The sequence below is a fragment of the Triticum aestivum genome, chromosome 3D, assembly GCF_018294505.1.
Source record: "Triticum aestivum cultivar Chinese Spring chromosome 3D, IWGSC CS RefSeq v2.1, whole genome shotgun sequence".
Lineage (NCBI taxonomy): Eukaryota > Viridiplantae > Streptophyta > Magnoliopsida > Poales > Poaceae > Triticum > Triticum aestivum.
The window spans coordinates 303,707,776-303,734,667 of record NC_057802.1 but is presented as its reverse complement, the minus strand read 5'-3'; positions in this window follow the sequence as shown (position 1 = coordinate 303,734,667).

Here is a 26,892-nt window from a genome sequence, read left to right as displayed (position 1 = left end):
CTGCGACGAATCGCTCCGGAGCTTGGCGGCGGCCGAGCTGGCCGGAGTTGAGGGAGACGGCCACCACAGGTCGATTCACTACGCGGGAAGCTCTACGAGGAGTGCCTGAAGTCGCGTGAGTGCTCGGAGGGGCTCGGGGACCCTTTATATAGCGCTCGAGGCAGGTTCCCGCGGTGGCAGAGGATAGGATCGCCGGCGACAGCCGTTGCTGTAGGTGCAGGGCATCTTGGCAGCGACGAACGCGCTCCGACAGGCAGGAGGATAGGCACGAGCGATTCCTAGGGGCAGCTGGCGCGCTGGCGCGGTCTGGGCGGTGCCGAACATGGCAGAGGCCGCTGCCGACGCCGGCGTGCCGCCAAGGGCGCGGCCAGCGGCGCAGCCGGGCACCAGAGGGATCGTGGAGCAGGGGGCGGCTAGTGCGCGGCTCAGCGATGCAGAGGGAGCCAGGGTCGGGTCGCGTCGCGTGCGGCAGTGCGGCCTGTCGGCGTAGTGCGCGCGCGTGCAAAACGTGCGCTCTGGGCGCGCCCAGAGCACGCACGGCACCTGTTCGACGCAATGCCAGCGCGCTCTAGAGCTCGAGGGTGGAGCTGGCACTGCACAGGACGGAGGTAGGGGTAGCAAGGCACTCTGTGGACAAGGTTGATAGGCCAGGGGTACAAGTCCACAATGCAAACCAGGGAGCTTGCCAAAAATAACTGTGCACACCAGGTGTTCGACAGAATGCCAAGTGCACCTAGGCAACTCTTGGAGTGGCCAAAATCTCCAGACCAGTGTCTCTCTAGATGCAGGAGATGATGGCAAGGTTAGTTTGGAAAACACAGAAAGTTGATAATGCAAGCTTTGCAAAACTCCAGTTTTGGGCAGAAAGAAAAGGGGTTTAGAACATGCACTTCAAAGCCTCCAATGAGCCCAATCTCCTGGACTTAAGAGTTTGGTAGGGAGGGCTACAAGTAGGAAAAAGCTCAGGGTTACTAGAGCAAAGAAAAAAATATGGTTGCTGTACAAATCACCAAATTGGACCAGAATGCAAAAGAGGTTGATCCACTCAAATTTTTCAAAGAACATCATTGGGTTTTTGCTTGAAGATGAATTGTATGCATCCACTGTCTTCTCCAAACACTTGGAAGAATTTTTGAAGGAATATTTAAATGGGTTGCAGTGCAAAAGTGCCTACTGGACCAGATTGGAAAAATTGGTGTAGAGCTCAGAATCTCCAATGGCCAGAAGGTATCTTTGCATAAAAGTGATGTGGAAACATCACATGACATCCCCAAATTTTGGTGGGATTTTTAAAAGCATTTGTCAAGTGGTTGTAGTGTAAATAGGCCCCAAATGCAAAAGGAAATCATTTTAAAGAAAGAAAGCTTTTTGAATAAATAAATCTTGCAACATTTAAATCCACTAATAAATAATGGTTTTTATTATAGAGAGGAATCAAGTCCAACAATACCCTTGAAGGTTTTCTCCCACTAGAGGCAAAAATCCAAAATCACAAAAGGTAAAACTTGACAAATTGGAAAAGTTTTATTTCCTGGCAATATTTTAATAAACAAAACAAGGCCAAAAATTTTGGGTGTCACAACACTACCCCCCTTAAGAAAAAAATCTCGTCCTCGAGATTTGTTAAAAGTTGTTTTGGACAAGAGTTGTTTTTGAAATAAATTTGCTTTTATCAATGAAAACCTCTAGTTGCACAAAAAACCAAAAGGCTACAGTGAGAGGGCAATAAGTGGTGTAAAACCACAGTGTGGTACACTGGCGCGGTGTGGAAAAATCCCGGTTAGGGAAAACGAGATATTTCTACTGGATACAGTAATTTAGAATAAATTCTAAATTACTAAAATACGCTGGTCGCACCCGGGAGCACCGTGCTCTCTCTGGCTGACAGGTGGGCCCAGGGCCCACCGTCGGCCTCTTCTCCTTCCTCTGGCTCTCTCTTCTCCCTCGCGCGTTCTCCCGCGCTTCCTCCACCGGCGATGCCTAGCTCGTAGGGCATCAAGGCCGTACCGTGGTAGTGCGCGGCGTGCGTGCTGCCGGTGCAGCGTGCACTCACCTCGCGGGCCAGGGGCTGTCGGCACTGCTTGCGGGCTGAGCCCTCCAAACACCGGCGGTCGAGCGACGAGTGGCGCTGGTGGACCTCGCCCACCGTACACCGATCTCGGGCTATAAAACGATCGCGGTGCTCCTCTCTTCTTCCTCACACCCGGCCTCGCTCTTACTCCTCCTTCCTTCTTCTCCATAGCTGCTGTCAGGAGCTCGAGCCGAGGCTCCAATGGCGGAGGCAATGCCAGACTGGTATGTGGTCCTGGTGTGTGGAGGTTTGGCGGTGCTGCTGGGGTTCTCCGTGCTCCTGTGCGCGATGATCCTGGATGATCGTCGTGATGCTGCCGCACGAGTGTTAGCTCTTCACGGTGGCGGCGATCATGTGGATTAGACGCGGCACCGGGGCTGACTGCCGTCGGAGTGCTGGGGCAGCTCGCGCTCGAATGAACACTCACAAGTCTTTCTCACTGAGACTGTGGTGTCCTCGAGTGTAGTTAGATAGGCGCAAAAATGTGCTCAGGGATTTGTAACAGTGCTCGAGGTCGAGTAGTGGCTGCTGAGAGTCTGCTGTAATGGTGCTGCGTGAATAATAAAAAAAAATCTATGCCGGGAAAGATGCATATATGCGCAGTAATAACTCGGAGAAAAGAAATCTCCTCGAAGACACGTTGCAAGAGAAGAAATAATTAAAACACACTAACAGCAGTAACACTGCTCACAAAACAGGAACTAAAGAAAGTCGGATCCGTTGCACAAAGATTTTACGAACATGCTGCAACACACAAATACAAGTACTGGACAATAAATACATCGGAGGCGTTTACATGGAAAATGGTAAAGCGACAGGGTCCTGAGAAAACGCCTCTGGCACCGGGGCACACTCCTCTTCTATCGGGGGAAGCGGGTTGACCAGACGATGAATGCGCCCTTCTTGGTCAGGCCTCAGTGGTCTGCCAATAGCGATCCGAGGATTTAAATCAGCGAGGCTCTGGAGATACCCCATTACCCGCTGAGTTAAACGCTCTTGGGCGATGACGTACTGGGCAAGGTTGGCCAGTACTGGATCTCTCTCAATGCGCCCACCGGGGAAAGATGCAACTTCTCCGGGTGCTGCACGGCTCAGAAAATAATAGTATCCTCGCTCGCTGGCATAGGGTACTGCGAATCGAAGACGAGCGATCGCCTCGTACGCAGCAGCTTCTATGGCCATCTGCGGAGTCGGCATAGATTTCCCCACGAAGGAGACTTCCGTGGGATCTTGGTTTGGGTAGGCGGGAGGGATGTGCACCACTGCCCAATATTTTGAGGTGGATGGAGTGATCCTCGATTTGAGCAACTCGTACTGGGGTGGACGGGTGGCGCTCATAGTACTGCAGGTAAAGTCCCACAGTAATTTGACAAAGCTGCCGGGGGTTGCGTCTGGGGTTCTCAGATAAATGCTGGGGGTCGACATGGCAAGGAATGGTTGTGGGTGCTGCGCACAAAGGTGAGGGGTGCTCGGCAAGGTTACGGAGTGGCCTTTATATAGCACCGGGGCTGGGATATCTACCAGGGTAAAAGGCGACTGGCTGACGATCCTGTACTCGGGTCAAAGCCACAGATATACATATCACATAAAGGTGACGCATTACCGTGGGCGTTGACGGGGTTGGTCTAGGTGGCTGCGCCCGAGAAAAATAAATGAAAAAAATGCAATTGTACGCCAACGTACACATGCATAGCTACTACTCCAAAATATAGAGCGCTCAAACAGACAGCATGCAACAAAAGCGATACAAGGCCACACATTACAAAGCGTAGGGAAACTAAGGCTCGATATAACTTTGAGCGACTTAGTCTACTTCGTTAATGTCCAAGTGGGCTGGCCTTGCGGACGCCGATGCTTCTCCACGGTTCTCACCGTCGGGATTTGCTGGTTGAGGCTGAGGTGTTGTAGGGTCGGGGAGATGGTGATGACCATCCCGGGGGTTGTTGGCCCAAATGCCGTTGGAATGAGTCTCCAAAAGGCGGCGAAGCGCTTCTGGGGTCACCAAAGTGCTCTGGTTGATGGTTGGCGCAGACCTCGGGGGATCGATCGGGTGTCCGAACAGCACGACTGGGTTGTCGGTGTCGGGCTCCACTTCTCTCCTCGCCGGGGCTCGGCGAACCAGCTCTCCATGAGCTGTGATCAGATCCAGAGTGACCTGGTCGAACAGTTGCTCTAGTGCGCTTACGTAGCGCACCAGATGCAACAGCGCAGGATCCGTCTCGTGGTCTCCGTTGGCAACTTGGGGCGGCCTACCATACCCGTCACGACTGGGGTAGTAGTAGAACGAGCGACAGTTAACTCTGGGCGACAAGTGCCGGAGTTGAACTATAGCTTCTCGGGCTGCCAGTTGGATGGCTTGTGGCTCGAAGGGAGTTGTCCTCCCAGTGAACCTGTAGGGGCGTTCTGGCGACAGACCCCTACCGTAGATGTGCACAGTGGCCCAGTACTGACGGCTTTCCCCGTACATGGGTCCTTGGTACACAACGTACTCAGGGGGCTCCTCCAACGCATAGGCACGGCGGGTGAGGTTTGCGAGGATGGTCACAAAACCTCCAAGGTTGGTCGCTGTGGTCTCATTGTGAACAATGGGGCCAGGCATCGTGTCTGGGTTTGGGGGAAGGAGGCTGTGCTGTGCCGAGGCTAGCGTGCCCTTTTTATAGGAAAAGGGGACGGAGTCTTCCTCCGCATGCTGGCGATAGAGACGGGTTGGGTGTCGGTCACTGGCGCGTGAGCGACGGGCTAGGCTGATAGGTTGGGCACCGTCCGCCGAAAAGGGCGTCGGGTCACTGTGGAGCTACCTTACGCGGGAAGCTTGACCGGGGGTTAGGCCAAGGTCTGATGGTTTGGGATAACCTGGGTTTATTGACCTGGCTAAGATAGGATTAGCCAATGGTCAGCCTGGCTCTGATACCAAGTCTGTCACGACCGAATTTTGGGATATGAATTCCCAGAATAGCGGCCTTTGTGCTCACCAGCCCCAGGATTACTGTTAGCTGATGAGGCACCAACTTGATACAAGAATTCCAAGCAAGAACATAAATATGTAGTACAAGACCATTGTGGCCTAGGGTACAACATTTGGTTTCTGATGGTTGAGGGCGGAAGCGGTTGGAAACATCTGCGTCTATGGGACTCCATTTCCCACAAGAACAGCTGACCAGGATAACTCCTACCTTCGCAAGGCTGCACACGTCAACAGCGTAGGTTCCGAGGGTGTCACCGCGATGCTTAACTCCAAGCAAGGAATCTGGCCAAGACAATAGCCAGGGACAAGCCAGTGAGTACGTTTGAATGTACTCGCAAACATTAAGAACACGGGTATAATATATCCAACATACTCCAGATTTAATAGTCGATCATACATCCGTCACGAAAATATACGAGAAGCCATGATGCACACATATGGATAAAAATATACCAAAATAAAATACTGGGTGCCAAACGAGTGTCTGAATGACTCCTCGAGCGGAAAATGCAGAAATAATAATACTGGTGCCAAACGAGTGTCTGAATGACTCCTCGAGCGGAAAATGCAGAAATAATAATACTGGTGCCAAACGAGTGTCTGAATGACTCCTCGAGCGGAAAATGCAGAAATAATAATACTGGTGCCAAACGAGTGTCTGAATGACTCCTCGAGCGGAAAATGCAGAAATAATAATGCCGCAGTCGGGCGTCGGGGCGACACCACATAAAGGGCTTATAAAAGATAAATGAACAACAAGCATGCCGCAGTCGGGCGTCTGAGCGACACCACAGAAAGGGCTTACGAGAATAATCACAGTGAATATCCAGGAGGTAGAACCATCCCAGGGATACTCAATAAAAATGCATGATATAAATGGTTAGTCCAAAACAATAAAGATCACAATACATATGTGCCATAATCATAAACAATATTTAGTACAGTCGTTTCTCCATCCGAAAACCGATAATTCAGTCAAGTCGTATCTCCATCCGAATACCGTGACTGAGCTCTAGTTAAACCGTTCTCCATCCGAATACCGTTACAGAGTTCTAGTTAAATCGTTCTCCATCCGAATACCGTTATCAAGATTCAACTCAGACTGTGGTCCTATACTCAAGAACATGACTATCCAACAGGATGTATCCTCTACAGAGGGAGTACCATTTTCCACGAGTAACGGGATTACTCAGTCCCTCGGGACTAATTCCGTCTACGGTCTTTTGATTGAAAACACGCCTGACCTGCACACACCAGCTTAACTCACCAGTGCCTGGAATCACCCACGACACCTGCCAAGCAAAACTCTAAGTGGGGAGGCTACAACCTCGACGTAGCATGGGATCACAAAATTTATACCGCGCGCAATCTGGGGAAGCTATCCCCTTCGGCTACAACCGAAAACACCCATGCCCCCGGACCGAATGACAGGCTTTAATCCGTGGCCACGGGACCTTCATCACGGCCTCTCTGTACGGTGTGTGCTTTGGAAAGGGGTTGACAACCTACTGAACCATACCCTGTCCCCTGCAGGGACAAGTGGTGGTACCGACAAAGAAGGAAGCTATTGAACAAGACTCGGTCTACAACCGACTCAGGTGATCCAAGTATCCACCAACAATATTACCACTAGTGAAATAAATCACCACTCCTCGAGCCTCACCATGCTATGCCGGGCATACTCGTCACAACGAGGGATTAGGGACAAGCTCGTGTCTACCCAAGACCACGACTTTCCCGCTTCCTACCGGTGTGCAAGAGAAGCTCACGAGGGCGATCCAAATCCTCAGGGTATCCATTGCTGGCCACAAACAACTCCAAAGTGCACTCATGCACGAGACTACATCGATACATAAACTGTCACATATACTCCAAGACAAAAGGTGCTGTGATCGTATCCAAACACCACAACAAATATTATGCCAGAGTTCAGAAATGCTTGCCTTCAAAAGTATGCAAAGGATGCACTTAGTGGAAGCTTTCCTCTTCCTCCAAAATCTTCTATTTTGCAAAATACACAAATACAAATATTTCAAAAACAGTACCAAAACCTGTCTCAAATATTTTTGAAATAAATCTTAAAATAAACTAGATGAAATTTGAGAGAGGTAGGAAAAAGAATCAACTCATTTGGAGTTTTATTTTAAAAGTTATAGCCAGTCAAAGTTTGGTCAACTCTGTTTTTAAATAAAACCAGAAAAAGGAAAACGTTTCAGCAGAAATACGCTTTCGCAGCAGAGAGACGTACGCGGGGGTTTGCGCCTCCACTTAAACAGAGAGAGGGCGCTGCACGGGTCGCTGACAGTGGGTCCAGAGGGCCCACTGGTCAGGTTTGACTGGTCTCCCTCTCCCTCCCTTTTCTGTGCCCGAACGGTGGCGAGGCTCCGGCGATCGCCGGCGACGAACGGCGGCGCCTCACGGGCATCCAAGGGCGGGGATGGAACGGCTAGACCGAGGCGGTCCTCGGGGTGGTTGCTGGGTCGGAGGAGGTGGCAGGAATCGCCGGCGGCGAGCTTCGCGGCGGAGGGAGGCTACGGTGGTGAAGTGACTTAGGTGCTCCGGTGGTCTCCGATCGAGTTTGGGCAGCTGGGCAGCTCCGCAAGACTACGGGGAAGCTTCTGGTGGCGTTGGATTGGCGAAAGGGTGGCTGGCTGCGACGAATCGCTCCGGAGCTTGGCGGCGGCCGAGCTGGCTGGAGTTGAGGGAGACGGCCACCACAGGTCGATTCACTACGCGGGAAGCTCTACGAGGAGTGCCTGAAGTCGCGTGAGTGCTCGGAGGGGCTCGGGGACCCTTTATATAGCGCTCGAGGCAGGTTCCCGCGGTGGCAGAGGATAGGATCGCCGGCGACAGCCGTTGCTGTAGGTGCAGGGCATCTTGGCGGCGACGAACGCGCTCCGACAGGCAGGAGGATAGGCACGAGCGATTCCTAGGGGCAGCTGGCGCGCTGGCGCGGTCTGGGCGGTGCCGAACATGGCAGAGGCCGCTGCCGACGCCGGCGTGCCGCCAAGGGCGCGGCCAGCGGCGCAGCCGGGCACCAGAGGGATCGTGGAGCAGGGGGCGGCTAGTGCGCGGCTCAGCGATGCAGAGGGAGCCAGGGTCGGGTCGCGTCGCGTGCGGCAGTGCGGCCTGTCGGCGTAGTGCGCGCGCGTGCAAAACGTGCGCTCTGGGCGCGCCCAGAGCACGCACGGCACCTGTTCGACGCAATGCCAGCGCACTCTAGAGCTCGAGGGTGGAGCTGGCACTGCACAGGACGGAGGTAGGGGTAGCAAGGCACTCTGTGGACAAGGTTGATAGGCCAGGGGTACAAGTCCACAATGCAAACCAGGGAGCTTGCCAAAAATAACTGTGCACACCAGGTGTTCGACAGAATGCCAAGTGCACCTAGGCAACTCTTGGAGTGGCCAAAATCTCCAGACCAGTGTCTCTCTAGATGCAGGAGATGATGGCAAGGTTAGTTTGGAAAACACAGAAAGTTGATAATGCAAGCTTTGCAAAACTCCAGTTTTGGGCAGAAAGAAAAGGGGTTTAGAACATGCACTTCAAAGCCTCCAATGAGCCCAATCTCCTGGACTTAAGAGTTTGGTAGGGAGGGCTACAAGTAGGAAAAAGCTCAGGGTTACTAGAGCAAAGAAAAAAATATGGTTGTTGTACAAATCACCAAATTGGACCAGAATGCAAAAGAGGTTGATCCACTCAAATTTTTCAAAGAACATCATTGGGTTTTTGCTTGAAGATGAATTGTATGCATCCACTGTCTTCTCCAAACACTTGGAAGAATTTTTGAAGGAATATTTAAATGGGTTGCAGTGCAAAAGTGCCTACTGGACCAGATTGGAAAAATTGGTGTAGAGCTCAGAATCTCCAATGGCCAGAAGGTATCTTTGCATAAAAGTGATGTGGAAACATCACATGACATCCCCAAATTTTGGTGGGATTTTTAAAAGCATTTGTCAAGTGGTTGTAGTGTAAATAGGCCCCAAATGCAAAAGGAAATCATTTTAAAGAAAGAAAGCTTTTTGAATAAATAAATCTTGCAACATTTAAATCCACTGATAAATAATGGTTTTTATTATAGAGAGGAATCAAGTCCAACAATACCCTTGAAGGTTTTCTCCCACTAGAGGCAAAAATCCAAAATCACAAAAGGTAAAACTTGACAAATTGGAAAAGTTTTATTTCCTGGCAATATTTTAATAAACAAAACAAGGCCAAAAATTTTGGGTGTCACAGTTGCCGAGTACACGTCGTGTAGCGGCGATAAGTGGTGAGAGCGTGTGTGACGAAGTACACCCCTGCAGGGTATGAAACTATTCGAATAGCCGCGTCCGCGGTAAAGGACTACTTGGTCGCTTATGCAGTTCATAGACAAGTAAATGGATACTACTAAAAGCCTCAAGATAAGTGTGAGTACCGTGGATGGACCTCTCGTTGGATGACGAGGGAGGATCCACGGTGGAATATTGAGATGGTGATTAGTGGACTCGTGTGCGAAAACTATTTCACAAGTGGTGTATCGTAGGATAGCTTAGCCAGGAGTCAAAGCTGGCTTGCTGCAATAACCCCACTACCTTCTTGAGAATGAACATGTATAGTAGGATCTGTTGTAAGACTTGCTGAGTACCTTTGTACTCATGTTGCTTCAATTACTGTTTTCAGACGACAACACCGCCCCTTCTGATGGGTTCTACGTAGAACTCGACGACGACGAGTGACTTGCCACCCAGGTGGTGATCTAGGCTTGTGAAGGGCCTATGTAGATAGACAGGCTTCGTCAAGCCTTATTTCTTTCTAGTGTCTGTACCCAGACAGTTTGCTTCCGCATGTGCTTGTATGATTGTATGACTTGAGTGTCAGGTCATGTGACCCCTATCTGTATGAACAAGTTATGTAAGGCTCTCCGGAGCCCTTTAAATAAAGTACTTGAGTTGTAGAGTTTTGTTGTGATGCCATGTTGTATTTGCACATATCGAGCATATTGTGTGTATGTTTGAAATGCTTGGTATGTGTGGGATCCGACAATCTAGTTGTTTATCCTTGGCAGCCTCTCTTATGGGGAAATGTAGTCTAGTGCCTCCTTGAGCCATAGTAGTCCGCTACAGCCCGGTTCACCGGAGTCCTGCTAGCCCAGCACTACTGCTATGGACACCTGACTGGCCGGCATGTGATTCATATCGTTCCTGTGTCTGTCCCTTCGGGGAAATGTCACGCGATGATATCCGGAGTCCTGCCTAGCCTGCTACAGCCCGGGTTCCTGGAGTCCTGTTAGCCCAGTGCTACAGCCCGAATTCACACGCTGCTGACCGACACGTTCGATGTTGATTCATGTATGCCTGTCCCCATACGTTAGTGCCGCTTTGGGTTCACGACTAGCCATGTCGGCCCGGGTTCTCTGTCATATGGATGCTAGCGACATTATCATATACGTGAGCCAAAAGGCGCAAACGGTCCCGGGCCATGGTAAGGCGACACCCGTGGGAGTACCGTGCGTGAGGCCGCAATGCTATATGAGGTGTTACAGGCTAGATCGGTGTGACTTGGGATCGGGGTCCTGACAGCGTTGGCATCAGAGCCGGACTGCCTGTAGGTGCGATAAGCCAAACTGGTCGATGTCGAGTCTAGAAATGCTTTAGTTATATGTAGGGGAATTGATTGTGGGAGGGAACGTAAGGTGCTTTTACTCCTTTACCTCATGCCCTCTGATCTGAGTCATACTCTTCTCATTCTACGCGGGTTAAGGACTAGGCTCTCTCCTCTCTATTAGGTTCACGTGTTACTAATCCGTAGTAACTTATAGGATTGTTGGTTCCATGCCTCGGTTCAGTTTCTACTACCCTAGTATGTTGTCGGTTGAACCAGAACCCTGACATGATGTTGTTGAGTGGTATTGCAAACTGTTGCGAATGTCTCAACTCCTTTTTCGAGCATTTACAGCCGTTATGTTGTCCAAATTCTCCTAGAAATACTAATGCCTTGCATTATTTCGTGCTTTCAGATGGCCACCCGTTCCCAGAATCAAGTGGTTCGTCTGACCCGGTGCATCGGCGTACCTGGTCACACGGCCATGTTGGTCCGAGTGATGGTTGAGACAGGCTATCGTTGGTATCCCGAGTATACCGTCGAGGAGCAGTTCCGAGACTTTAATCAAAGTCAATATCTTTGCACAGTCAGGATTTACCCATCCTATCCTGGAGCCACTGAACCCCTCCATTGCTCTTATGGACTTGGGGTTACTATCGAGATGTCCGTGCAGGACGCAGCTTACTCAATGATGACTATCATGCGAGCCAGAACTGCCTTGCTTCAGAACACCGACTTCTGCTATATGCCAGCAGCATTCCCTGGGGCACAGGGGTACTATCAGGCCACTTACTGTGATTCTACCCATGAGGGTTCACTACTCCGTACCACCACCGAGATGCTTGAGGACAAGGACCGTGAGAATCGTGCCTTGCGAATGGAGCTCTTTAATGCTCGTGCTGATCACTGGGCCACTCTGACACGGTTTGCACCTGCCGTGCAAGCTGGGTTCATGGACATGAGGGACTTGTATCCCGTGCGATCTGGTCTGCCAGAATGTATGGAATGGTGTGATGTAGGAGGCATCACCCCTCCTCGTGGACCCCGTCTGCCACCGTTTGTTGGGCCAAGGCCACACCCGAGTCCCTATGGACCGCAAGATCCACAGGACCGACTGTTTCCAGATGATCATGTTCAGCTCCCAGGACATGGTGGTGACTTCTATGAAGATTACTACGGAGACGTCTGAGTTGGTAGTAGTTCCACTAGTATTGTAACAGTTGTAATCTCCACAGTCCTGCGTGTCTTGTGGGATACGACTTGGTGTGTATCACGTTCCGGAGGTGTAGAAAAATAATGTATAGGAGCTTGGAATGCCTCTGATGAGATGTATCGTCTTTCATCGTAGTTGTAGCTTAGCCTGGGCTTGTACTAAACTATGTATGGCGTGTATGACCGTTGGTATATGTATGTTGCTATGTTACCATGTCATACTGATGATCATCTCCGCATTCCGTGTTATCCATTACATTCCGCATTTCCCTATCAAGATTTAGCCATCCTCGTCTGAACCGTTGCTTTGTTTCTCCTAGGATGGTTAACACCCGCAACAACCCTGCTGTCCAGGCGCAGGGTGAAGCCAATGCAGCCAGGGCGGAGAATCTGCCCCAACCGCCTTCACTGGCCGAAGTTATGCTGGAGGCAGAAAGAAACAAGCGTGAGACTAACCTCTTGCTAGAGCGAATTGAGCAGAATACTGCACGTCACCAGAGGAACGACCTGGTGTCCATCAATGACTTTATCAAGTTGTACCCACCGAAGTTCAACCATTCCGTTGAGCCCCTTGATGCGGATGACTGGCTTCGCAGCATCACCCATAAGCTACGTTCTACCAACGTAGCCGAAGCTGATAAGGTTACCTACGCTGCCTATCACCTTGAAGGCCCTGCTAGCCTTTGGTGGGAAAACTTTGAGGCTATGCGCCCAGTTGGCCAAATCACTACTTGGGCTGAGTTCAGTGAGGCTTTCCGTGAGCATCACATTCCGGAGGGTCTCATAGATCGTAAGCGGGAAGAATTCTGCAACTTCACCCAAGGCAGACTGACCGTGGATGCATACAACCGTGAGTTTGGAAATCTAGCATGCTATGCCCCTGAAGAGGTATCCACCGATGCCAAGAAGCAGGCAAGGTTCCGCAAGGGACTTAGCCCTGAGCTTCGCCGTGATCTTCGTCTGCATGAGTGCACCTCCTTCCAAAAGTTGGTCAATAAGGCCATCAGTGCCGAGACAGGACAAACTGACTATGACGCTACACGCAAGCACTCTCGTGATTTTGGTTCCTCATCTGGCTCCGGATCCCAGAAGCGCCGGGTCTGGATTCCAAATACTGCTCTGCCACCCAGGTTCACCCCGAGGCCATCCTTCGAGGCGCCTCGCCCCAACCAGCAGCATGCACCGCCCAAGGTCTATGGTGGCCCCGCTGCTAATGCCGCTCCACGCCCCAATATTGTGACATGCTTCAAGTGTGGAGAAACGGGTCACTATTTGCGCGAGTGCCCTCGAAACAACCTCAACCAACCTGGACAGTCTGTTGGCCGTGGTAAGCCAGCAGGAAAGACTTACTACGCCAAGCCAGCCACCACTGCACGTGGCCATGTCAACTATGTTTCAGCTGAAGAAACTCATGAGGATCCCAACGTCGTCCTTGGTACGCTCCTTGTTAATTGCCATCCGGCAACTGTTCTTTTCGATACTAGAGCATCTCATTCATTTATCTCTGAGAGCTATGCTCGATTACACAACACCACATTTTGTGACATGCCCACTTCCATGGTAATCCAAACCCCTGGTTCTAAGTGGCAAACCTCTAAGATAAGCCATGGAAATGAAATTCTTGTTGACAGATTGGTCTTCCTTGCATCACTAATAGCTCTCAAGTCCTCGGACATAAACATCATCTTGGGTATGGACTGGATGTCAGCCCATTATGCTAAGATTGATTGCTCTACTAGAACTGTTCAACTCACCCATCCGTCGGGCAAGACAGTCAATGTTTTGACCCGAGTGTCTAAGTGTCAGCTCTACTCATTAAATGCCAACCCTCTTCCAGACCTCGAAGATGTGCCGGTAGTCCGTGACTTCCCGGATGTCTTCCCTGAAGAACTGCCAGGTATTCCACCTGACAGGGATGTCGAGTTCGTAATAGACCTTGTTCCAGGAACCGTCCCAATCTCTAGAAGACCCTATAAGATGGCACCCCTAGAGCTAGCCGAGCTTAAGAAACAACTCGATGAGTCCTTGAAAAAGGGTTTCATCCGTCCTAGTTCTTCTCCGTGGGCTTGCCCCGTCCTCTTCGTCAAGAAGAAGGATGGTACGGATCGGATGGTTGTAGATTACCGACCTGTCAACCTAGTCACAATCAAGAACAAGTATCCGCTTCCCAGGATCAACGACCTGTATGATCAGCTCGCTGGATCCTCAGTCTTCTCTAAGATGGATTTGAGGTTGGGCTACCATCAAATCAAAATCAAGAACGGGGACATTCCTAAAACGGCCTTTGTTACTTGTTATGGCCAATACGAGTACACTGTCATGTCCTTCGGTTTAACCAACGCTCCAGCCACCTTCTCTCGGTTAATGAACTCAATCTTCATGGAGTATTTGGATAAATTCGTCGTAGTATACCTCAATGATATACTCATCTACTCCAAGAACGAGGCAGAACATGCCGAGCATCTAAGGCTAGTACTGACGAAACTTCGAGAGCATCGCCTATATGCTAAATTCTCTAAGTGTGAATTCTGGTTGCCAGAAGTGACCTATCTAGGCCATGTAATCTCTGGTAAAGGTATTGCTATCAATCCCGAGCGAGTTCAAGCCATCCTTGACTGGACTCCACCTGAATCGGTCAAGCAAGTCCGTAGTTTCCTTGGCTTAGCGAGCTACTGCCGCCACTTCGTCGAGAATTTCTCCAAGGTTGCTAAACCTCTAACCGAACTCCTCAAGAAAGATAAGAAGTTCGAGTGGACCCCACAGTGCGAGTTCAGCTTTCAGGAACAGAAAAGACGCCTGACATCTGCCCCCGTACTCGTACCACCAGATTTTTCTAAGGACTTTGTTATCTATTGCGACGCCTCGCGACAAGGACTAGGTTGCATACTCATGCAAGACCGTCATGTGATTGCCTACGCTTCCCGACAGTTGCGTCCACATGAGGATAATTATCCCACACATGATCTAGAGCTTGCAGCCGTAGTCCATGCACTCAAAACATGGCGACATTACCTTCTCGGTAATCGTTGCGAGATTTTCACCGACCACCAGAGTCTGAAATACATTTTCACCCAACCGGATTTGAATCTCAGGCAAAGACGTTGGGTCGAGTTGATCTCAGACTACGACTTAGGAATAACTTACACCCCGGGCAAAGCCAACGTCATGGCTGATGCGCTAAGCCGTAAATCCTATTGTAACAACTTGATGTTACAACAAAGTCAACCACTTCTCCACGAGGAATTCTGTAAGCTTAACCTTCACATTGTTCCTCGAGGTTTTCTATCCACCCTGGTGGCGAAACCTACCCTTACGGATCAGATCATTAAAGCTCAGAAGGTAGATCCGGGAATCTCCCGTATTAAGAGAAACATCAAGAAAGGAGTTGCGGATTGTTTCTCCGTTGATGACCAAGGTGTTGTGTTCTTTGGAGACCGCCTAGTGGTTCCCAAGGTACACAACCTGAGGCGATTGATCCTTAAGGAAGCTCATGAATCTCCTCTCACCATTCATCCCGGTAGTACTAAAATGTATCAAGACCTACGCCAGAGGTTTTGGTGGACTAGGATGAAGAGAGAAATTGCTCAATACATTGCTAATTGCGACATCTGCCATCGTGTTAAAGCAGAGCATCAACGGCCTGCTGGCACCCTTCAGCCTCTGGCTATTCCTGAATGGAAATGGGATAAAATCGGTATGGATTTCATTACCGGGTTTCCCAGGACCAAGAGAGGGAATAATGCTATCTTCGTTGTTGTCGATCGTCTTTCCAAAGTAGCCCACTTCCTACCTGTTCGTGAGAGTATAACCGCTAGCCAGCTAGCAGACTTGTACATCTCCCGAATAGTGTCTCTTCATGGTGTTCCATTGGAAATTAATTCAGACCGTGGAAGTCTCTTCACCTCTCGATTTTGGGAAAGTTTCCAAAATGCTATGGGAACTCGTCTCTCTTTTAGCACCGCCTTTCACCCTCAATCAAGTGGTCAGGTAGAACGAGTTAATCAAATTCTGGAGGATATGCTCCGAGCTTCTGTCATCTCGTTTGGCATGGATTGGGAGAAATGTCTTCCATTCGCCGAGTTCGCTTATAACAATAGCTACCAAGCTAGCTTGGGCAAAGCCCCTTTTGAGGTTCTCTATGGACGAAAATGTCGAACGCCTCTTAACTGGTCAGAAACCGGGGAAAGACAACTCTTTGGCCCGGATATGATCCAGGAAGCAGAAGAGCAGGTTCGCATTATTCGTGAGAAATTGAAAACAGCCCAATCACGCCAAAAGAGCCATTATGATCGCAAACATAAGGCTATGACTTTTGAGGTTGACGAGAAGGCTTATCTTCGGGTGACTCCTTTAAAGGGAACCCATCGATTCGGTATCAAAGGCAAATTGGCTCCTCGCTACATTGGACCCTTTCGCATTCTTGCCAAGCGAGGAGAAGTTGCCTACCAATTGGAACTACCTCTGCATCTTTCCAAGGTTCATGACGTCTTCCACGTTTCCCAACTTAGGCGTTGCTTCTCGGATCCTATCCGTGGAGTGGACCACGAAACGCTTGATCTCCAAGATAATCTCACATACCGGGAGTATCCCGTTCGAATCCTTGATCAAGCCGAGCGTACCACTCGACGCCAAAACATCAAGTTTCTCAAGGTTCAATGGTCACACCATTCCGAGAAAGAAGCTACTTGGGAAAGGGAGGATCGTCTTTGACTTGAGTACCCCACCTTCTTCCCAACGGATCCTAAATCTCGGGACGAGATTCTTTTGAGTGGGGGTGAGTTGTCACATCCTAGCTAGTTCATGCATTAGAGTGTTGCATCATGTCTATTTTTTTCACAGAAACTTGAAATGGGGATGCCAGAAACCCCCAGCACCCCCCTGAAACAACTAGGGTTTACTAAAATTCTTTTCAATGAACCTGAAATGCCCTCCATAAATGTTCACCATCTTTGGTTCTGGCTAAAACCTCTGCCAAAAATGGTTTCATATTTTTGGAGGCCATCTTGGATTTTTGCACAAGCCATAAGTATTTGCATTTGGGCATTTTAAATGCTATAAATATATTCAAATGCCCAAATAATCTTTAAGGTATTTTTAGGCTGTTGAGAATAATGTGAAAGGAGCCTCAGAATATTTTCAGGTTTTTTCCAAATGAAATAGTATTTTTACTATTTCAAAACACAGAACAGAAATAAATAAAAGGAGAAAAACAGAAAGCAGAGGACTTACCTGGCAGCCCACCTGGCGGCCCAGCACTGTGCTGGCCCGCGCCAGTCAGCTGCCTGCTCTCGCCAGAGCAGGCAGAGAGGTGACGCCGGCGAGCGCGAGCTCGCCACCGCGCCACCTGCTTGCCGCCCTCGCCCGTGGATGCGCTGGACGACCCCTTCGACGCGCCCCCGAGCCTCTGGACACCGCCATTCTCCCCCGTCGCCTCTCCTTCGCCTTTCCCCCACCATGGCTGACGCCGCCGCAGCCACCTCGCCGGAGTAACCGCGCCCACCGTCGACCTCACGCCATTCCACCGTGTCCAACAGCTCCACCGTCGCCCACTCCTTCGAGCAAGCCGAGCCCCGAGCGCTCGGTTGCCCCGAAGCTCCGCCACCGACCTCGCCTTCGCCGCTCACCGTCAGAGATCCCCTCCGCCGTCGCCACTGCAACAGCTCCGCTCTGACCTCGCCGTCCGCTCCGTCGCAACCGCCGTGAGCATGGCCACCTTCCCATCCTGTCCTCTCTCTTTCTCGAGCTCTGTAGCCACCGCACGAAGCTCACCCGTACGCGCCGTCGCACGAGCTCGTCGCCGACGAGGCTCCGGCCATCCAAAGGCCGCACCACCGTAGCCATTAGCTCCATCGCAACGCCAGGAACCTGTAGCGCCATCGCATGTCCCTCGCCGTGCTCTCTAGCTACGGTTCCAACCATGCCCGTACCCCGGCAGCCGCACGGCTCGTCGCCGGCGTCGATTCCGGCGACCCCGAGCTCCACCACCACCACCAGTCGACGCGGTTCGCCCCCAGCTACACCTAGGTACTCTCCGTCGTCCTTTTGGTCGCCGGAGGAGCAATCCCGCACTCCACCGCCGCATCTGGACGTCGCCGGCGGCTAAACGCCGGCGAGTCAACGTGGTTTGACCACAGGTTGACCCCCCCAGGGTCACTGAGAAGTAGGGCCCGCCTGCTAATTAATCTGAGTTAGAGATTAAAACTAATCCTAATTAGCTAAATATCTAACAGTGACACTGACACAGGGGACCCACACGTCAGGTTTGACCTGGATGACCCCGTTGACCCGCTGACGTCACACTGACGTAAGGCTGACGCAGTAAAACATTACTGGAATTATTCTTATATTGGAAATACCAGAAATTATCACAAACTTCAAAAAATCATAGAAAATAATATATAGCTCAGAATGAAAAGATTTATATATGAAAAATGATCAGAAAAATCCATTCTATCCATCTGTACTGGTTTCATGCATGATTAAGCAAGTTAACCTACTGTTTTATACAGAACAAGATAAAGCACTAATATGGGCCATTTATGAACTTGGAATTTGAATCTTTGATTCAAAATAGTCCAAACCCATCTGGTCTTAGTTGCATTAGCCCAATACATCCATCTTGCCATGTCCCATGCATGCATCATATTGTTGCACTTGTTTGGTGTTGATTGTGCTTCGGTATGTTCACTGTGGTAGGTCCTGCCTCCGAGGATATCCACGAGTATCCAACTGAAGGGCAGTATCCCACCACCACTCCGTCAGGCAAGCAACCCATTGATCATTTCGATACAAACCTATCTTCTCGCTTCTGCTCTCGTTTACTGCATTAAGACAGCGCGATTCAAACTGCTGTGTGTTGCGGTAGTTGAACCCACTTTCCTTTGCATGACATGTCATTGCCACAGTAACTAGATGAAAGCCAATAGCATATGTAGGAGTTGATTGAGCCATGTTGTGTTCCTACAATGCTATGCTTGCTACGCTTAGAGTTGTGCCAGGTCTGGCTCATCAGGGTGATGAACTGGAGTGAAAGTGCGTGTGTCGGTAATGGGAGTGAAGTGTTGAATACGATTTGGTAAAGGTATCGATGGGAGGCCATGTAGGAGTACATGGTGGGTTGTTTCATTGAGACCGTCCCTAAGAACTGAGATCTGTATGCGTGATTTAAGATTCAGCTACTACCACACATTGGGCCCGAAACCAATGGACCCCCTCGGCTTCTTAATCACCCTTGTCCTCTGTCCAGGAGTTGCACGTAGTTTCTGGTGTTTGTAGTAAGCTGGAGGCCGTGGACAGCGCTGACCAAGGGGTGGGCTGTGATGCGGTAGGCTCGTGGCACGGTGTACCGAGTCGCCCGTTTGGTGTCCGGGAATCGTGCACACATCGTTTGGGGCCGTATGTGGAAACCTCGGGCGGACTCCCTGCGGATGGAACCTAAATAGGCGATAAACCTGGACTAGAGACTCGAGTGTTTAGGTAGGCTGTGGCCGACACCCACGTTGGGCTTCTGCTTGAAGGTTGCCGAGTACACGTCGTGTAGCAGCGATAAGTGGTGAGAGCGTGTGTGACGAAGTACACCCCTGCAGGGTATGAAACTATTCGAATAGCCGCGTCCGCGGTAAAGGACTACTTGGTCGCTTATGCAGTTCATAGACAAGTAAATGGATACTACTAAAAGCCTCAAGATAAGTGTGAGTACCGCGGATGGCCCTCTCGTTGGATGACGAGGGAGGATCCACGGTGGAGTATTGAGATGGTGATTAGTGGACTCGTGTGCGAAAACTATTTCACAAGTGGTGTATCGTAGGATAGCTTAGCCAGGAGTCAAAGCTGGCTTGCTGCAATAACCCCACTACCTTCTTGAGAATGAACATGTATAGTAGGATCTGTTGTAAGACTTGCTGAGTACCTTTGTACTCATGTTGCTTCAATTACTGTTTTCAGACGACAACACCGCCCCTTCTGACGGGTTCTACGTAGAACACGACGACGACGAGTGACTTGCCACCCAGGTGGTGATCTAGGCTTGTGAAGGGCCTATGTAGATAGACAGGCTTCGTCAAGCCTTCTTTCTTTCTAGTGTCTGTAACCCAGACAGTTTGCTTCCGCATGTGCCTGTATGATTGTATGACTTGAGTGTCGGGTCATGTGACCCCTATCTATATGAACAAGTTATGTAAGGCTCTCCGGAGCCCTTTAAATAAAGTACTTGAGTTGTAGAGTTTTGTTGTGATGCCATGTTGTATTTGCACATATCGAGCATATTGTGTGTATGTTTGAAATGCTTGGTATGTGTGGGATCCGACAATCTAGTTGTTTATCCTTGGCAGCCTCTCTTATGGGGAAATGTAGTCTAGTGCCTCCTTGAGCCATAGTAGTCCGCTACAGCCCGGTTCACCGGAGTCCTGCTAGCCCAGCACTACTGCTATGGACACCTGACTGGCCGGCATGTGATTCATATCGTTCCTGTGTCTGTCCCTTCGGGGAAATGTCACGCGATGATATCCGGAGTCCTGCCTAGCCTGCTACAGCCCGGGTTCCTGGAGTCCTGTTAGCCCAGTGCTACAGCCCGAATTCACACGCTGCTGACCGACACGTTCGATGTTGATTCATGTATGCCTGTCCCCATACGTTAGTGCCGCTTTGGGTTCACGACTAGCCATGTCGGCCCGGGTTCTCTGTCATATGGATGCTAGCGACATTATCATATACGTGAGCCAAAAGGCGCAAACGGTCCCGGGCCATGGTAAGCCGACACCCGTGGGAGTACCGTGCGTGAGGCCGCAATGCTATATGAGGTGTTACAGGCTAGATCGGTGTGACTTGGGATCGGGGTCCTGACAGACGTAGAGCACTAAGGAGAGCATGAGGGGAGGGGAACTCGTATGGGCCGGTCTAGCTATGCCGCACAAGTAGGCGCGCAGCCCTGGCGCAACGTCAGGAGTCGCCACGAAATCAACAAGATAAGTCCCGCACTCGGATCGGCTAAATGTTTGGGTCTAATGGTCACTCACTCCTTGCCGCAACCCCGTTGCGGCCACGTGGACTCCCTTTCTCGCCTTACCATGGCTGCTTGAGCTCTAAGGGGGGCCTCCCGAGCATCGCGCCTCAGGGGCTCTTACTGGACCTCGGGCCGCAAACCTCCTGGCCTTGACCGCGGCACGCGACCTGGCATACCAGCGACGGCTGTAGCCTGCCTAGGGACCGGGACCTGTCAGCGTAGAGCAACAAGCTATCGCGAGGAAGGAAAGGGGGGACCGAGCCTTAATGGGACGTGCGTTCACCAAATTCTCATAACAGGGAAGATAGGCACAAAAGACATTACAGACCCTTACATGCCCCCGCGGGGTGATTCATGATTCTTTGCAGGAAACAAAAGCTGATACTAAGGGGAATCCTATCTACACCCTTCCGTGGCGGACGCCATCATCAACAGTGGGCCATGGGGGGCCGGCGCCAACCCCATCCAGATCAGCGGCGGCGACGGCCGGGCGCCGCAGCTCTGCTCCGAGCGCGGCGAGAGCTCGGGGAACGTACCTGTCATCGCTCGTCTCCGGAGTCTCGTAAGGCTCAGGAGAGCTACTGGACTCCCAAGGGCTACCGCTGCTGGAGTAGCCGTGAGCGGAGCGCGCGTCGGTTTGGCGCTCCTCTCCGGAGTAGCACTCCAGGCGGCGGCCCTCGGCGTCGAAGACCTTGAAGAAGAGCGTGGAAGTGCCGTCGTACTCGAAGTGGATCGCGAGGGCGCCCCTCGCACGGCAGACCCGTGCGATCTCCCCCCAGCCGCGAGTCATAAAGATCTTGCCAGTGGGAACCGCTTCGATCTCCGCTCCGGTCACCGGAGCGCTACAGTCGGCGTGCTGCAACCAGAGCTCGAGAGGCCCCCTCGGCGGCATCACGTCGGAGAAGAACCGCGGGAAGCGGATCCAGGAGCCTGGAGACATCGGTGCCCACAGCACCAACTCGCGTGGATCCCAGGGGCAGCGGCACGCATTGCCGCGGCGCGGCGACCCCGGACGCGGCGTGGGTGGCGCTGCTCTTCACTCCGTCCTCCTAAGCCCTCAGCTCAGGCGTACAAGGGTAGCGGGTACCCCGGAGGAGGCCGCTCGCACCAAGGCCTCGTCACCACCTGCATCGCCGCTTCATCATGGCAATGGATCGACCTTTTCCTTGGCGGAAGTGGCCCCGGATCATCACGGGGAGCCTTTCCTTTCTCTTCGGCAGAAAACCTTCTGATGGGCGCCATTGTTGTCAGCAGTGGAGCAAGGAGGAAGAAGCAAGCAAGCAAGGAAGAGATGGGCGACGGGGGCTCTGCCCCCTTCCCCATTTATAGCGGGAGATAGCCAACCGACTTCTCCCATGATCGCAGGTAATGATGGTTTTCCTTGCATGTCATAGGGACTTGTCAAGTCATGCAGTTGCCGAAGCAGCGTGGGGAAGCGGAGGCACCCACGTCCAATCAACCGCCACGCATCAACCGAGGCCGCAGGCTTTTGGGCCCGCGGTGCTCCGAACTTGACCCTTGGCTTCGCAACGAATCCAAGCCCGAGCGCACGTTGGGCCCGGGGGCTAGTGTCGGCGTTCTGGGAACGGGGGTCCCCAGACTTGCCTACCTGCGGCCCACAGCGTGGCTAAGCCAGCAGTCCCTACAACCCATCTTCATCAACAAGGCATCCAAGACCCTCACGAGGGTCCAAGCCTCGCGAGGCGGACGACGCAAGACCTCCTCTGGAGTAGCCTAGCCAGGCAGGCTCACGAGGAGCGGAGATATCAAGGCGGGGCAAACCTCACGAGGCTCTCGTGATGTGAGCCATGACGAATGGCACCAGGCGGGCGCCAGCGCGCACAGCATCCTTATTTCCTCTTTGGTGCTAAGGAGGCCAGCGCAGGCGAGGAGTACCGAGGCATCAGGCAAAGGTTGCTATATTGGTGCAACAAGACCAAGACCAGGAGGACGGCGAGGCAGAGGTCATCGTGGACCCCAACACGGCGTCACCAGCAGAGCTTTTCGCATGCGAAGACCGCTTTTGTCAGGATAGCTTGTACTAACTGTCCCCTTCAAATTTGCCCGCCGTTGTTGGCTCCCTTCCCGCTCGATATTGGGGAAGAGGACCAGGGCCTATATAAGTAGAGCTAGCCACCATAGTAGGGGGGATCTGATCTCATCTGATGGCATCTCATCTTAGCTTCATCCAACCCGATCAAGAGCCTACTCACAAGAACACCTCAACCTCAGGAGGCTGTTCTTCCCTTGTACCGTTCATCATCAGCCCTAGAGGCAATCCACCACCACCACACTTGAGTAGGGTGTTACACCACAACGGTGACCCGAACCAGTATAAACCTCGTCTCTGTTGCTAGTTCGTCGAGTTCGTCCGCGAGATCTTAGCGAGCTAGGGCGTAGATCGGTAGGAGGGAAAGACTTCGTGCGCACCCTAGTGTTCGAACCTTAAGGGTTTGCCGGAACCTTACATCCGACAGAGGGGAAGCAGCAGGGCGGGGCCGTCCTCATCGGCGGTCAGCGGCCTCTCCAGGCCGTGCTCGTAGAGCGTTTGCAGTGCCACGCGAGACCTCTCCTCGAGATCGGCAAAGGCCACACGGTCTTCGGCCAGGACCTGCGCCTTGGCATCAAGATCAGCCTCCCTCGCCATAACCTTCCGCTCCATCTCTTCCAACCGTCTGCGGCCGGCAGCCTGCGTCTTCCCCAACTCCTATAGCTCAGTGTCACGATTCTTGACGGCGTCCTCCCAGGCCTTCATCTCCTCCTCCTTCACCAGGCGGCCGCGTGCTTCTTCGGCGTGCTTGTCGTGCAGGCTCTTCAGCTTGTCCTCCAGCTCTTAGCAGTGGTCGCGGGCGGCCTTGGCATCTTTCGATGCCGCCTCGCGGTTGGCTGCAGCATTAGCGGCGCTCTGCTTCTCCTTCTCGGAAGACGCCGCGGCCTGGCTCAGCGTCGCGCGAACCGCCGAGTCGGAGTGAAGCCATCCGGAGGCCAACTCCAGGCGCCCGGCCACCAGGCGCGGGTCCGCGCTCAGGAGATCTGCCTGCAGCTGGGTCATCTCCAAAAGGGCACGTTCCAGGACAGCAGCAAAGGCAGAAGAGCCTGGGAGTGAAGGTGCAGCAGCGGGAGGAGACGACGCTGTCACCAGGGCCTGGGAAACCGCGGGTTCCGGAGTAGTCGGGACCTCTTTAGCCGAGCCAGACGCCGGCACCTCAGGAGCAAGAGGGGCCATGGGGGCTGACTCCTTCGGACGATGCCCTCCTTGGCCTCGCGAAGACGACCGGGCTGGCGAGGTGCGAGCGCTGACGTCTCCTTTCTCAGCGGAAGGGGGCGACCGCCGTACCCTCCTTCCTCCTCTTCGCTGCAGACAGCAGCCTGGACAACCAAAGACGAAAGTCCGGGATCGGCGACATAAGCAAAACAAGACGGAGATCAAGCACTTACTGGTCCACCGCGGCGTACTCCACCCTCCGCTTGAGAAACTTGAGGCCTGAAAGCGGCGGGGCTAGAGAAGTGGGCGCGCGGGCCCCGGCGGCAGAAGGCAGCGCAGCAGAAGGGCCGGAGCTGGCCCCGGGAGGCGTCAAGACGGAGGCAGCATCTCGAGGAACCAACGAAGACCTACCCCTTGTCAGGATGAGGGGCTGCTCCCTCTCCTCCTGGCGAGCGTCGGTCTCAGAGGAGGAGTCTCCCCCACCTCTTCAAGAGTCTTCTCCGAGTCCACCTCCTCTTCCTCCTCCCCACGGGACTCGTCAGAGGACACCTCCACCGGCTTCGGTGCTGCGGAGGCTCCTGTGAGCGCCGACGGCACCTGCCCGCATGCGTTAAAGGTTGGACTGGAGGCGGCGAATTCTTCCCAGTCCTTGTGGTGGAACAAAGGAACGAAGGCGCTCGGCGGGTACTCCTGGTTGTCCCCAACCAGGAGGCGCAGGACAGCGGCCAGTTCATCGTCAGGCAGGGCCCCCAGCCTCAGGCAGGTCTTGTCTCCTTCATCTCCGAGCTTCCACAGGGGGCGCGCGCACGCCTGAAGTGGAGCAACTCGCAGCATCAAGAATTCCCTCAGGAGCATGACCCCCGTCACCTTGGCTGCCTTTGCATTGCCCGGCTTAAAGTCGGTCGTCATCTGCCCCAACACAAACAACGCCCGCTCATCAGCGAGCTCCGCGCGGGGCCACCCCTTGTTGAACTGGGGCACCTCCGTTGGCAGTGCGAAACGAGGATGGGCGCGCTTGGCATCCATCATGACCCATTTGGCTCGGATATTGTCGGCCCTCTTCCCGGTGCTTGAGATTGAGTTGGCCTTGCCGGATGCGATGAAATTGGCGCACCCGGAGATGTGTCCATTGCTGACGCAAAGGAAGAAGAAGTGGCGTAGAAGCACCATGGACGGCATCACACCCAGGTACGCCTCGCAATAGTAGGCGAAGATGGATAGGAGGAGGACAGAGTTGGGATGGAGGTGCAACGCCTGCAGCCCGTAGTGATCGAGGACCTCATAAAAGAAATCGGTGAAGGGGGAACCAACCCGACAGCGACGCTGCTCGAGAAGAAGGGGAAGAAGGTGCTTCCCTCAGACTCCGGCTCGTCGGAAGCAAGCTGGAGCTCCGTCTTCCCCCTTCGTTGCTCTCTCCCGCTGTCAGTAGGCGCACGGAGGCGAGGCTCTTCTCTGTGACGGTGGGAGCCTCAAGAGCTGGCTCGTACCAAGCCGGTGCCGAGGAGGACTTGGCCTTGCGCGGCGCCATGGGTCGTAGATGTGGAACAAGATTGGAGCAGATCTGGAGGTATCAGTGGCGAGGAGCGAGAAAGGGAATCTGGAGCGAGACGAGGAAGAAGCAATGAAAGAAAGTACTGTCCATGCCAGCCTCTTGTCATGTCAAGCAGTTGCTGAGGCAGCGTGGGGAAGCGGAGACGCCCACGTCCAATCAACCGCCACGCGTCAACCGAGGCCGCAGGCTTTTGGGGCCCGCGGCGCTCCACGCTTGACCTTTGGTTTCGCCTCAAAGCCAAGCCCGAGCGCGCCTTGCGCCCGGGGGCTACTGTCGGCGTCCTGGGAACGGGGGTCCCCAGACTTGCCTGCATGCGGCCCGCGGCGTGGCTATGCTAGCAGGCCGTACGGCCCATCTTCGTCAACAAGGCATTCAAGACCCTCGCTAGGGGCCAAGCCTCGCGGGGCGGATAGCGCAAGACTTCCTCCGAAGCGGCCTAGCCATGCAGGCTCACGTGGAGCGGAGATATCAAGGCAGGGCAAACCTCGCGAGGCTCGCGTGACGTGAGCCATGACGATCGACACTAGGCAGGCGCCAGCGCGCGCAGCGTCCTTGTTTTCTCTTTGGTGCTAAGGAGGCAGGCGCAGGCGCGGAGTACTGAGGCATCAAGCAAAGGTTTCCATATCAGTGCAACGAGACCGAGACCAGCAGGACGGCAAGACGGAGGTCACCATGGAGCCCAAGACGGCGTCACCACCAGAGCCTTTTGCAGGCGAAGACCACTTTTGTCAGGATAGCTTGTACTAGCTGTCCCCTTTCAAATTGCCCGCCGTTGTTGGCTCCCTTCCCGCTCAATATTTGGGGAGAGGACCAGGGCCTATATAAGTAGAACTAGCCACCAGTAGAGGCATCTCATCAGATCCAGAGCCATCCCCTAGCTACACACCAAACACAAGAACGCCTCAACCTCAGGAGGTTGTTCTTCCCCTTGTACTGTTCATCATCAGCCCAAGAGGCAATCCACCACCACTACACTGGAGTAGGGTATTACACCACAACGGTGGCCTGAACCAGTATAAATCTCGTGTATTTCTGTGTTGCGAGTTCGTCGAGTTCGTCCGCGAGATCCTAGCGAGCTAGGGCGTAGATCGATGGAGGGAACGAACTTCGCACGCACCCCAAAGTTTGAACCTTAAGGGTTTTGCTGGAACCCCAGATCTGACAGACGCCTACATAAAAATTGTGAAGAAGAACAGAAGTAGATTACTTTCTAGCAGATTTATTTTGAGCGTTGCAAATTCTATACCAAGCATCTTTTAGATTTTCTCCCTCCCTTTGTTTAAAATTAATAACTTCATTCTCGAGA